This window comes from Danio rerio, chromosome 12 (genome assembly GCF_049306965.1).
Source record: "Danio rerio strain Tuebingen ecotype United States chromosome 12, GRCz12tu, whole genome shotgun sequence".
Taxonomy (NCBI): Eukaryota; Metazoa; Chordata; class Actinopteri; order Cypriniformes; family Danionidae; genus Danio; species Danio rerio.
Genome location: NC_133187.1, coordinates 7,963,184 through 7,977,343, shown reverse-complemented (window position 1 = coordinate 7,977,343; position 14,160 = coordinate 7,963,184). Strand labels below are relative to the sequence as shown.

The 14,160-nt window shown below is 34.8% G+C and overlaps 1 protein-coding gene across 3 annotated transcripts in view; it reads left to right on the top strand.

Moving 5' to 3' along the window:
* si:ch73-51i5.2 overlaps window positions 1-14,160 on the top strand; it is a 278,670-nt gene that overhangs the window by 162,501 nt on the left and 102,009 nt on the right. Inside the window, exon 17 of one of the 3 annotated variants that reach the window (XR_012387825.1) lies at window positions 13,612-13,868. The gene's annotated coding sequence lies outside the window, so the exon portion shown is untranslated. Of the gene's footprint in view, window positions 1-5,636; window positions 7,219-13,611; window positions 13,869-14,160 lie in introns of those variants that run through there. The other 2 variants (XR_012387828.1, XR_012387826.1) reach the window with 2 other exon arrangements.

Here is a 14,160-nt window from a genome sequence, read left to right as displayed (position 1 = left end):
TGCAGAAGGATGGTTTGACCAGAAATTGTTTTTCAACGTACAAATAACGCTTTTGTAGTTCTGTCATTTAGCAGAACTACAGTTCAAACCGCTCAATCATTTATTAAGTTTAGATTTATTTAATGTAGGACATTTACTAAATATCTTAATAGAAAGAAAATGAAAATAAATAGTTTTAGCACATTTAATGTATTGTTTAGCTTTTTTTTCCAATAATATTCATGATGCACAAGACTAGGGACTAAGCCTTTTTATTGTCTAGGGTCAAAATATGATAATTTGTATTATCATGAAAATATATAAATACAGAGGGGTAATGTATAAAGAGAATATTTTTGTGTGTATGTAGAAACATTAAGGAGAATAATTCATGAAAATCCTTTTTAACATCATCCCATCATTAAATGACACCACCATTATGGTTATTTTATTTAGAAAATGTTTTAATTAATATTTTTATTTGTTGTAAGTTGTGAATAAAAATCAGTGATATTAATTTCACTTAATATTAATTTCTCATAGTAAATGATATTACTGATAACTGATATTGTGTTGTCTAAAACCGAATATAAAACTGTTTACTAAATTAAATGAATAAACTTTTTTTCACATTAACATTTTAAATGATTTGGATATATTATATTATATTGTATTATATTATATTATATTATATTTTATTATATTTTATTATATTTATCTTTTATTATATTATATTATATTATATTATTTTATTTTTTATAAATTTAATATTATTATATTATTATATTATATATTATTTTTTATAAATTTAATATTATATTATATTATATTTTTATATTATATTATTATATTTTTTAATATATTTTTACATTATTATATCATATTATTATATTGTTATTTTATATTTTATTTTATTTTATTATACATTTAACTAGCATTTTTGTGTGATGTACAACCCACAGATTACAATTAGCTGATCAAGAATCTGACACAGAAATCCCCAGCTTTGTGTTAAATCTGCCAAAACCATGCATTTTACAATAAAACGGTGTGCCACATTTCAGCATCGTTCCAACATAAATCATTAAAAATGACCAGTTTACAGTTTGAGAATAAGAAATGCGTGGTACATTCCTCATTCTCAGGCCCATAGTTTACAGTGCAAACGCTGGACAGCAGACGCGAGGTGTGGAGAAGCTTTATGAGGCAGAGTATTTTTACCGTAAATGTGCAACAGCACTTTAATGACACCCCGAATCGCTGCCAGACATTGAAGACACAGTAGATCTGCTTTGTTCATTGCTGGCGCTCTAGACTAAACAGAACGGTTTCCAATTCCCCCAAACCTCCCACCAGATGAACTGTTTTTAACAATATAGATGGGTGGGAGACTCGGTATATAGATTTAACTGTGCTTTGATTGGTCGATCACATACCTTTGGTCGCCAATAACTTCTTTTGCTCGTAGTCGAATGCCTGCGGAGGTAAAAACAGAGAAAGCAAAGCATGTTTAAGGCTGTTTGGAATGGATATATATGAGTTATGTCCCTCGTTTCTCCTGTCAGCTTGGTTTATAAAATGAGAAAGGCAAATGGTAAACATTGCCTCATTCTGTCAAAAGCATTTATCGGACTGTGGTGAACAGAAGAGTGCTGACTTTCGGTCGTTTCAGAAACATGGTATTGTCTTGAGAAGCAGGGCATAAGATCAAGACACAGGCGACACATACAGCACCGGTCAAGAGTTTGGAAAAATAAAGGCTTTTTTATATTTATGAAAGGCACCTTATGGTCACAAAGTGTGCATTTCATTACCATTTTGTGAAGCAGAAACATTGAGTATGTCTACATGGACACCAATTCGCCGATTTTAATATGATTAAGTCGATATTCTGATTAAGGGTCTCCCATGTAAACAGCAGTGTTGGGTAAGTTACTTTTAAAGTAATAATTACAAATTACTGGCTAATAGAAAATTGTAATTTTATGTAATGCAGAAACACTTTGACATTCTTACTTTGTACGTGTAATCACAGGGGGAAAGCCCTGCCTATTAGTGAGGATCTCTCCCTCAATAGCATATGACAGTCTTGTTTTTTAATCTGCCATTATGCTGACACATAGGCATTTGAAGCTTCGCTCTCTTTTGAAAAGCGTACAATCTCAATTGAATTCAAATCGACGATCACCGAAATGGCACAATTATGATTACACACAATTACACACTTGGACTTGCTAATACACACTTTGTCTCCTTTAGGGTACAAATCATTAACTAAGGCTTTAAGCTCAAATGATGAATTTGCTGTTAATGACTACTTGCTAATAATTTAATAGTTGGTAAATTTGTAGGGATGCACTGATACTATTTTTTTGGAACCAATCTGATACCAAAATGTTAGATCGAACACAGATCCAATCCCGTTAATTCATCTTCAATATTGTGCGAGTTCGTTTTCTATGGCATTAAACTAGAAAATCTAGGGAGTACGCATACACTTCACACTCTTTTGATTTTCCTGGCAAAAACATCTCGAGTTAAGGTCAGGGAAGATCTCAAGTTTCATTACAAACTGTTCACACATTTACAATAAAAAAGCGATTAATCCATTAAAATTCTTACCATTTGAAGCAGCCCTGCTGTGCATAATAGACTTTAAGAAATCTGACTTGGTCCAAACTTTTGACCTGTGCTGTGTTGTTCCCTATGAGGATTTTGACTGCTCAGTTCATTCGATAATTGTTTTGGGAGTTCAGGGAAACACTGAGACTCTTGTAAATGACATTATGAGCTGCACTGTTAGACTTTGTCACAATTTTACTGTAATTTACTGCAGAAATGCCCTGTAAAATACCACACATTCTTTACAGTTCACTACAGTAATATGTGAATAATGATTGTTGGTCTTTTTAAAACCGTTACAGTAACTTACTGTGCTAAATATTAGGAATTTTCAGTATTTTACTGTAATTAAAATAATCAAGTACTGCTACTGTAGTTGAAGACAAATTAATGAAAAAAAATTATTACTTCTTGTATCACAAAATATAAATAAAATAGATTGATGAATGAAAATTACTTTAGTAAACCATCTAAAATTGATCTAAACAATGAATAATAAAAATAACATTCTACACAATCTCGTCACTTGTTTGTAATTTATTAAATTCAATTGTAAATACTAAAATGCAAAATGTAAATAAATTACAGTAAAAGTACAGTCAATTTTTATCCTGTAAAATGAATGTGGTAAAGTGCATTTTACCCCAAAAAGAAGTTGCGGTAAGGCTATTTTTGTCACAGTCTGGTGTCTTCGGTGTGTTATGTTATGTGATGTCCCATGTGCTTGTTTGTCATGTGATTCCCCATGTGTCGTGCTCCATGTGCTTTCTGTTTGCATCATGTGATTCCTTTGTTCTGTTTTCCCGCCGTGTGTTAATGTCAGTGTGTCCACCTGTGTCTCACCCCTATTCGTATTCAGTTCATTGTAACTTGTCTATTTATACTCCAGTGTTCTGTTCAGTCCGGTATTGCATTGTCAACATCTCCATGTCCTACCAGAGTTGAATGTTTCTGTTTCTGTAGTAAGTGTTTTTTGTAAATAAATAAGTTTTGTTTTTTTGATAACCTCAGTCTCAAACGTCTGTGGTGCGAGACCTTGTGACAATTTTACTGTAAAATTAAATTGCGGTAGGACCCTGCTAGTGTAATACATATTTACAAGTAATTGCTGTACATTGCTGGCAACAATGCTGCCAGTAAGTTACTGCAAAAATACAATAAAAAGTCTAAGAGTGTGGTCACCTGCATATTAGAAAAGGAGGACTGTGGAGGCAGGCGGATTCGCTCCGAGTTGTGCTGTTGAGCGGCTCGTTCAGCGGCTCTCTCACTGCCTGGAGCACGTTTATCAGCTACCGGACTCTCTGAAGCACTCGAGTCGGAGTCTGACAACAGACACTCTGAACTAGATGAAGAAATAAATAAAAAAGATAGTAAGATAATGTGCTGTAAAGAACAATGTGCCTTTAAAGTACGTTTAAATTGGAACGTATTTAGATGTAATATAAATCCAAATCAAACAGGGGTAGTTCCTGTGTGATATAGAAATAATACACAGAAACAAAGACTATAAATGCCACAGTGAATATTCATTCATTCATTCATTTTCTTGTCGGCTTAGTCCCTTTTATTAATCTGGGGTCGCCACAGCGGAATGAACCGCCAAATTATTCAGCAAGTTTTTTACGCAGCGGATGCCCTTCTATGGGAAACATCCACACACATTTACACATTCATACACTACGGACAATTTAGCTTACCCGATTTATCTGTACCACATGTCTTTGGACTGTGGGGGAAACCGGAGCACCCGGAGGAAACCCACACGAAGGCAGGGAGAACATGCAAACTCCACACAGAAACGCCAACTGAGCCGAGGTTCGAACCAGCGACCTTCTTGCTTTAAGGCAAACGTGCTACCCACTGCGCCACCGCCTCAGTGAAAATTAAGCTTAAAATCAACCGTAATAAACGCATATCACTGTGCCAATTCTGGGGCAGAAGTATATTACACAAGCACACGCATATAGCGGGTCAAGTAAATATTGAGCATGTCAGGATTTTTCCTGGTAAATAAAATTCTTAATGAGCTGTTGACACTTCAAACAAATAAAGCAAAAAAAAAATTCAGAAAAAAAAATTGTAATGCATAAAATGACACAAGGTAAAAGGAATGAACTACTGAAACATATTTAATACTTGTCAATGTGGTAATGTCATTAGCCCTTGAACATATCCTGCTTGTTATCATATAATAACTGTAACAAAAGGCAATTCAATTATATTTTCACGTTTAATCAGCTGTCATAACATTATTTAACAATATGTGGACCTTGTTGGATTTTCGGAAGCTATGGAAATTAAAAATGTAAAACAGGAAATACATTAGGAACATTGCTATTGTTTACATTCCTCAAAATGGTCTATATAATAATATAATAAAATACTCTTTCTCATAATGACAGCTTCTGAGCTTCTCTTATATGAAGAATCAAGCTGCATACATTGTATAGGTGTGATTTTTATTTTTTGTTGGTTTGTTTGTTTGTTTGTTTTTTGTCCCCAAGACTTCAACATAGTAAATTTTTGACTAGACCTCTGTACAGAAATTTTAAATATGGAGCAATTGCTTTCTTTTTTTTAACATCTAATCAACTCTTTTAATCCCACCCCTTTTCGAGCGCCATGAGACAAAATTTTGCATGTTCAAACTCTAGTGTGACTGCGGCTTGAAACTGCTAATATTTACACTGAGAGATTTCAGCTGATGTCTGGTCTTTCCATGCGTTTACACCTTCCTTCCTTCATGTGTTCAATACTTTTCGCCCGTGTTATTGAACTTTATAATACATAACTTAAATTCTAAACTAATTTTAGTTTTCTTTATATGTATGGATTACTTTGATTTATAACAACATCTGGTGAAAAATTCAAGTCAACAGCACCGTTATAAATACTGTATGTTTTCTGAAAAAAAAAAAAAAACTGTATCTAGCTTATACACACAAACAGTGATGCTATCTTCTATTAGGTGTAATTTCACCCCAAAATGAAAATTGTAATTGTGAATATTGATTGATGGTGTATTCATACTGTAGCAGGGAGTTCTTGGTGCCCTGTAGCAGCTCCAGAGCTTGCCTCTTCCCTGATGTCGTCTTACAGGACGCCAACATCTGCTTCAATTCATTGCTGTTTCCAGAGTGAGAAGGGCTTCGGGGCATGCCCACCTCCACGAATGTATCTGATCCTGAAACGCACATACACTCATTGATGTTATTCTTTCCTCAAGAACGTTTTAGTTAAGTAGCTGGAGATTGTATTCCTGCAGCACTCACAATTAGAGAACCTAACACGCCATCACTGCTTTTAAGAAATAACAAGATTGAATTGACTTCGCCTCATCTGAAAGCAAAAACACTCCGACTTCATGTATTCTAGGCCAAATCAAGCACATTTAACAATGCCGGAGCACGGAAAACCTTCCACAAATGCTCTGTTCATAGAGCAGGAAGCAATGGTATACCCATCTGAGACAGAGTTTATGTTCATTCATAATTAGACTGACTAAAGTCAATAAATTTTACACTTTCAATCCAGAGAAGGTCACGAAGTTGTTTCAAGCGCTAATCAAATGGTTGATATAATTTCAGAAGTGAATGTCACTGGTTGCATTAGGGCGGAATAAAGGAGAGTGTAATATGTCTTTCTATTAATGTGGCCTTGGGAAGTGGCATGCATGAATGTTGATTCACGTGGCATAAGCTGCAGTTAAAATAAAGCTCGCTGGCATTTACCAGATAAAATTACTCAATTCTGACATAAGTCAGGAGGAATCAATCTTGAAGAGTAGGCCATCATACTTGACTGGCTGTAAAAAAGGAAAGTAAAAAACTTACATGGGTTTCTGTGTTCATTGAAGTCAATTTAGTAAAACGAATATTCTGTATTATATTCGTTATATTATATTCTGCAATATGTTTTCATTTATATTATATATTGTTTATATTATATATTCCTTTAGCTTAGTCCCTTTTTTTATCAGTGTTAAAAAATTGGTTAAAAAATTTCAGAGTTATTTTACCAAATATTGATTTCTTAAATCTTTTGAAGTTAAAGCATTGACATTGTGCTGTTAGAAACTCAATATGAACATCGATATAAAAACACACATCACTTTTTTTTTTTGTTTTTATGCAAAAAAAAATTGTTCTAAATCGCAACATTTTTATTTCATGGAAGGAACATCATCAGTAGTTTACAGAATAAAACACACATTCAGTTTTACTCAACACAAAAATTAAATCCAGAAAAACAGAGAAATTTTAAACAGTCTTTTCATTCGTTCCATATTTTGTGTCTGTTTTTGTCTATTTAATGAATGAGAAGTGGGCCAAAAAGATTTCAACTTGTTTTTTTTGTTTGTTTTTTTTTCGGCCAAATTTTCAATATAAAATCATAATGTTTTTTGGCTGTCTGAAGAATTCACATGTGAAGCGATGTCAGTATTGGACACTACAGAATGGTGTGATTTCCTCTGATGATTATTCAATATTTTAATATTATTCATTTTCATACAAAATAATAACCTACATCGCCAAATGATTGAGAATAGAGCTTTCTTGTGATATATGACTTGAATGTTTTGTGAAACATAAATAAATATAAAATGCACATTCATCGAAAAAACTTGTCTTGTCTAGTGTGTTTAGTTTAGTGCTTTTGTCTAGTTTTGTCTAGCTTTTTTTTTTTAAATACAGAACTCTTTTGTCTTGAATATATATTCAAACTTATAAAATGTGGTATTTTTTGTAAAGACTGGCCTCTAAGCTTTAAAATGTGACACTATATGGGCTGATAACCTTTAAGGAAGCATTCATAGTCAAAGTGTAAACATTTATAAAGTAGTTTTGTCCCTTATACCAAGTCTGTCGAGTTTAAGTTGTGTAAAATGCAAATTGTGAACGAAATTTGTTTTATTTCATTCATTCATTTTCTTTTCGGCTTAGTCCCTATATTAAATTGGGGTCGCCACAGCGGAATTATCCAGCATATGTTTTACGCAGCGGATGCCCTTCCAGCCACAACCCATCACTAGGAAACCTATACACACTCATTCACACACATGCATACACTATGGACAATTTAGCCCGATTTACCTGTACCACGTCTTTGGACTGTGGGGGAAACCAAAGTACCCGGAGGAAACCGATGTAAACGCAAGGAGAACATGCAAACTCCACACAGAAACACCAACTAACCCAGCCAAGGCTCGAACCAGCGACCTTCTTGCTGTGAGGCGACAGCACTACCTATTATGCCACTGCGTCACCTGTTTTATTTCAAGTGAACTGAAATGTGTTTGTGTCGGATGATTGTGTTTGCATCATATATAATACGTATTGGCAAATGGTTTCATTTAACATTAAGCTTTGTTTATTTATATATATATATATATATATATATATATATATATATATATATATATATATATATATATATATATATATATATATATATTTTTATTTTTATATATATATTTATATTTTTATATATATATATATATATATATATATAAATATATATATATATATATATATATATATATATATATATATATATATATATATATATATATATATATATATATATATATATATATATATTTTTTTTTATATATATATTTATATTTTTATAAATATATATATATATATATATATATATATATATATATATATATATATATATATATATATATATATATATATATATATATATATATATTTTTTTTTATATATATATTTATATTTTTATATATATATATATATATATATATATATATATATATATATATAAATATATATATAAATATAAATATATATATATATATATATATATATATATATATATATAAATAAATATATATATATATATATAAATATATATATATATATATATATATATATATATATATATAAATATATATATATATATATATATATATATATATATATATATATATATATATATATATATATATATATAAATATATATATATATATATATATATATATATATATATATATATAAATATAAATATATATATAAATATAAATGAGGATAATTCCTTGTAAATAATTTTTAGTAGTTCAGAGGAATGTGTCTGGTCCTGAGGATGTAAGGGTCAGTTGTGTGTAATGCAGACCTTGGTCTTGGCTGGACTTGCTGGACAGCGGTTCAGAAGGACAGTGAGGACTGGCTTCCTGCACAGAGTCTCCATGAGCTGCGGTCAAAACTTTATCTGCCAGAGATGCTGCAGACATTCTGCTGTACATGCTGCTGGACTGCTACACGACACACACACACACCATAGACGAAGAAGAACACTAATTGTAAGAGATGTTCAAGACATAGTTTTAGCATAACATTCTATAATCTTGTGATGGTGAGTGAAGATTTACTCACTTTGGTGCTGAGTGGAGACACGGCTTTACTGCAGTCTGATATGCAGTTGACCTGGGGATCTATGGGTGCAAGACCAGGTGGAGGAGAAGGGGTGTTCTGGGTGTATCCTGGCACTCCTGACAGCAAAATACTGGTCAAAGTGGCTGGGGTGGCTGGGTGGATCATTAGGGGTGATGAGAAACCTATTAAAATAAAATAGTGATTTATTTTTGTTTTCGCCAAACAACAAACATCGATGGACTCGGACACATGATCCACTGTTTTGATCTAAATGAAGTTGGACAATGAAACAGAAACTGGCCAATTAAGTGTTGGATGAAGTTTCATGGCTAAATTTGGTGGCCAATCTCTATTGATTGCACATTCAACCAGTAAGAGCAAAGTGTGAAGGTTTATTTAGCAGAGTAATAGCAAAGTTTTGCCTAAAACAGGGATGTCCAAACATGGTCCTGGAGGGCCGGTGTCCTGGAGAGTTTAACTAGATACTAGAAACTTCCTGGCAGGTGTGTTGAAGCAAGTTGGAGCTAAACTCAGGGGGACACCGGCCCTCCAGGACCTAGTTTGCACACCCCTGGCCTAAAAGGTCTTTGTGATGTATCAAGAGACAGGGTATCCAGGGTAACGTCGGCATACTGTACCACCAAGAAGGACGAACCACATCCAACAGGAGTAACTGTGGATGCAAGAAAGGGATGTCCGGGTGCTAACACAGCTGTCTAACTCACTGCAGAATTAAATGTGCATCTCAACTCTCCTGTTTCCACTCTCCTGTCTTCTTCGGGAGCTTCACAGGGTCAATATACATGGCCGGACTGCTATAGCCAAACCTTTGGTCACTCATGTCAATGCCAAACATGGGTTTCAATGGTGCCAGCAGAAAAAATCTTGGGCTGTGGACAATGTGAAACATGTACTGTTCTCTGATGAGTCACATCCAGGAGAGTTATAGTGTGGAGAAGCCCCAAAGAAGTGTAGCACCCATACTGTTAATGCGCAGATTAAAGCATATGGGTGGATCAGGTATGGTTTGGGCTGCAATATCATGCCATTCCCTAGGCCCAATACTTGTGCTACATGGGTTCATCGCCATTCTGGAGGACCATACCCAGTGGTTCAAGCAGTGTATCATGAAGGCAGTACCATGTATCAGGATGATAATACAGCAATACACACATCAAGGCTGGTGATAGAGTGGTTTGATGAACATGAAAGTGAAGTTGAACATCTGCCATGGCCTGCACAGTCACCAGATCTAAATAAACATTGAGCCAATTTGGGTTTTTTAGGAGGAGCGAGTCAGGAAAACGTTCTCCACCAGTATCACATAGTGACCTGGCCACTATTCTGCAAGAAAAAAGGCTCAAAATCCCTCTGGCCGTTGTGCAGGGCTTGTATTTGACATTCCCAAGCCTAATTAATATTGTATTGGCTGCAAAAGGAGACCCTGCACCATACTAATGAAGTACTGTGGTCTAAAACCATGCATCTCAGTTTCCAATCCCTGTATGAGCCTGTACAAAAGTACATTGAGTGGGCTTATTTGCAAAAGTGGTCCGTTAGTGTTACCCGGTGTGCTGGCAGGACTGGTCAGTGAGTTGGGCCAGAGATTGGGGCTGGGTGACCCAGATCCTGGTGTCTGTAATGGGCTGATGGAGCTGTTCAGAGCGTTCAAAAGAGAGTTGGTGGCAGGTCCTGTCATGGATGCGGCTGTAGGTCCCAAAAGACCTGCAGATCACATTCAAAATTAGACATATTGTTCATAAAAATTCTGCAATATATTGTCTATTATAATTATTGCAAATAATGTTTTAATAATGTCCGTTTTGACAAGAAACAAAACAAAAACCTCATCTCAAAAGTCTAAAAGATCACGTGCTGTTTAGACTTTTAGAAAGCATTCAGAATGACCCTATTATTCAGTTATGACAAAAGTTTATGTTCATAAGATATGATACAGCTATAAAGTGATATTGATTTTAAACTACACTTAAACATACAAGTTTACTTGTTACAATATTGTATGTTTTCTTTGTTAGTTCTTTTGGAAAGTTTGTTTTAATGAACTGGTTTAAATAATTGATTCACCAGTTTATTTATATATTCACAAAATGTAGATATTTTACTGTCTAAAACATATGAACTCCATAACTCTCTCTTTCATTCCCTGTTGAAACTGAATGAAAATGGTATCAAAGGATCTTCTAAGCCAGTATATTAGCATATTTTGAGCCGAGGTGACTGTTGTAAACATCCAAAAGTGAGTTATGGTTAGATTTTAAATGCTGCAAATGTTTGAACTGTGAACTATTTCATACAGTTCAGTCAAGCTAGTGTACTAGTTAATCGAATTCACTAAAATAAAATCGCAAAAGTATGATTATTGCCAACCTGAAGCGGAGTATAACTGTTAAAAATGTTGTAAGTACTGTTTTATTTTCTTGCACAGACAGACCTCTGAATTTGGTTTGAAGCCAGGGGTGTTCATTTTGTTTTGCTATATATGTTCAAAAACCATTGATTTGATATTTAATGAATATACAAGCATCAGGTTTTCAGGTTTCAAATGTTCTTTAATGTTTTACTGAGGAAAAGTCACCTACATCTTGGATAGTTTGGGACTGACCAAAACCAACAGTGCATTTAATTTTCACAAAGTAATTTCGAGAGGTACGTGATATGCAAAAAAAAAATTACTCCCTTATCTACGTTTTCCAAAGAAACCCCCCATCCACCCCTTCTCCCACTTTCTTCCTTTACCACGGGGAACACTCGAACTACCTGATCTTGTACTCCCCTTACATGCTCAATTGACCAGGCGGGAGCCCTGGGCTCAATTATCTCCAAGCTCAGGGTTCTCTCCCGGGACAGCATGCCAAACCAGCTAATAGTGTCAAGCAATATCTAAGTCTGAACTCTTGAATCTCTTTTTGGTGAAGTTTTCCTTTAATTGTCACTGGTACAAAGAAAGAAATGCAACATCATTCAAAAATGGCAACTTTGAGCAGAAGTCTGAGCCAACTGATTGTGTTGGCAGAACAAGCTGTGGTACACAGTAAGTTTAAGTGGTTTGCAGTGAAGTGGCTTGCATCCACTTATATGCCTTTCAGCAAAACAAAAGGAAGGTTACATAACCAAATTAATATTCATATGCCAAGTTTACAAGGTTGTTTTTTGATTAAATATGAAATATCACCATGCATTGACATGTTTCCTACAAAAATTATATAAACTTGTGTAAACGTCCATAATTGTATGATCTAGATATACAAGGGTTGGACTATGAAACTGAAACACTGATATTTAGTGTTGAGGGTTTCATCTGTGACCAGCCTGGTGGATAATCTTCATTGATTCACCAATTAGAGCAGAACCAGCAAACAAATTAGTGTTTAATAAACGTCTAATATACATCTAAATGTATACAGCTTGGCTAAACCAAGGCTAAACTTGGGCTTTCAGTAAAAATCTAATAGACATCTAAGAATAGCCCAAAACTAGGCTAGTCGTCAAATAGACAGATTAGACAGGCTTGATATGTGTAGTCATTCATTTCTGTTTGTTTGATGACTAGTCTAGTTTTAACCTATTCTTTATCTTTCAGATTTTCACTGACAGCCCAGATTTAGCCTTGTTTTAGCCAAGACGACTATGTTTAGACGTCTATTACACATTTTTTTTAAAAGCAAAAAATGCTTCCTGGGGAGTATAAAGGTTTTATTAGCTTAATTAGTTAGAGTCAGGCCATGGTCACAGTGCACTTCATCCCATAGACTTCCCTTCATACGCATGCGAATGCGACAGACTGAAAACGCAAGCTTGTGCGACAAGTTTTGCAGTTCTTTGCATCGCAAAGTTCAAGTTTGGTGAATTGTGACCTGCAAAATTGCATCGCGTGGCTGCATAAGACCAATCAAAGATCAAAACATGACCTCTATGTACAGAAAAATGGATCAATCGCTCACTTTTTCCAGTTTAGTTCCACTCCTTTTCGTAGAACTGTACCACAGAATTCAAACTTTAGTATGACCGCAGCACTTTTTTGCTTAATGTTGCAATGCAGACAGCATTGTGGATAACATATCAGAGTTCAAAAGAGGATAAGTTGTTGGTGTGCATCCCGCTGGTGCATCTGTGACCAAGCATTGAAGCTTCCTGAAGGAAGTTCCGTGTATCAGGATGATAATCCAACAATACACACAGTAAGAGTAGTGACAGTGGTTTTTATGAACATGAAAGAAAAGTCGAACATCTCCCATGGCCTGCACAGCCACTTGATCCAAATATTATTGAGTCATTTTGGGGTGTTTTGGAGGAGCGAGCCAGGAATCGTTTTCCTCCACCTGCATCACAGAGACCTGGCCTCTATTCTGCAAGAAAAATGGCTCAAAATCCCTTAAGTTGACCCTTAGGTTTTTGTTCTTGCGACCAAAGTTTTACTTAGCCTTCAAACTAAGGCATTTCTTAACTTTCATGCAACAGGCCACTGACCTTTAGGCCACAACATTGGATTCTTTATGAAAATAGAATCTACCTAACTCAAGGTTAAGGTAACAGACAAACACGCAGTATATTCATCAAATCATTAATATCATAAACTGTTGTCTCACCCAGGCTGGTAAGACCGAGTCCGGCGGAGGCCAGGATGTCGAGGCCGACAGTGCAGCTGAGAGCTGGTGGTGGAGGAGGGGCTGATGGAGGACTGCTGCTGTTACTGCTGCTGCTCGGGACGGATACACCACTGCTCTCCAAACCCAACAGATAACGCCTGGCCTCATACATATTCAGAGCATTCCTCTCCACGCTCTTCACGATCACCGACTGACAGACCAAAGGAAAGACCGAGATTAGAAATCAGCTCCCCTCCACTGGTAGGTGCTATATTTCTTAAATCATTATTACAGTGTTTGTTCGGTGGCATTAAAGAAAACCCCTATCAAAATCCCACAGAAAAAGACAGTAAGTTCTCATGGAAACGGCAAGGCACCATTTGCATTCATTTTTCTTTTCAAAGTATTGTTTTACTATTTTGTTAAATGTTTTGCAATGCCTCATGCATGAGACGTGTAATTCAAGTAAAAAAAATCTGATATTTTAATTTTATTTGATGAAAATATATGAGCATAAACTATTATAAACACATTTACCAAATAAAGTCTGTTG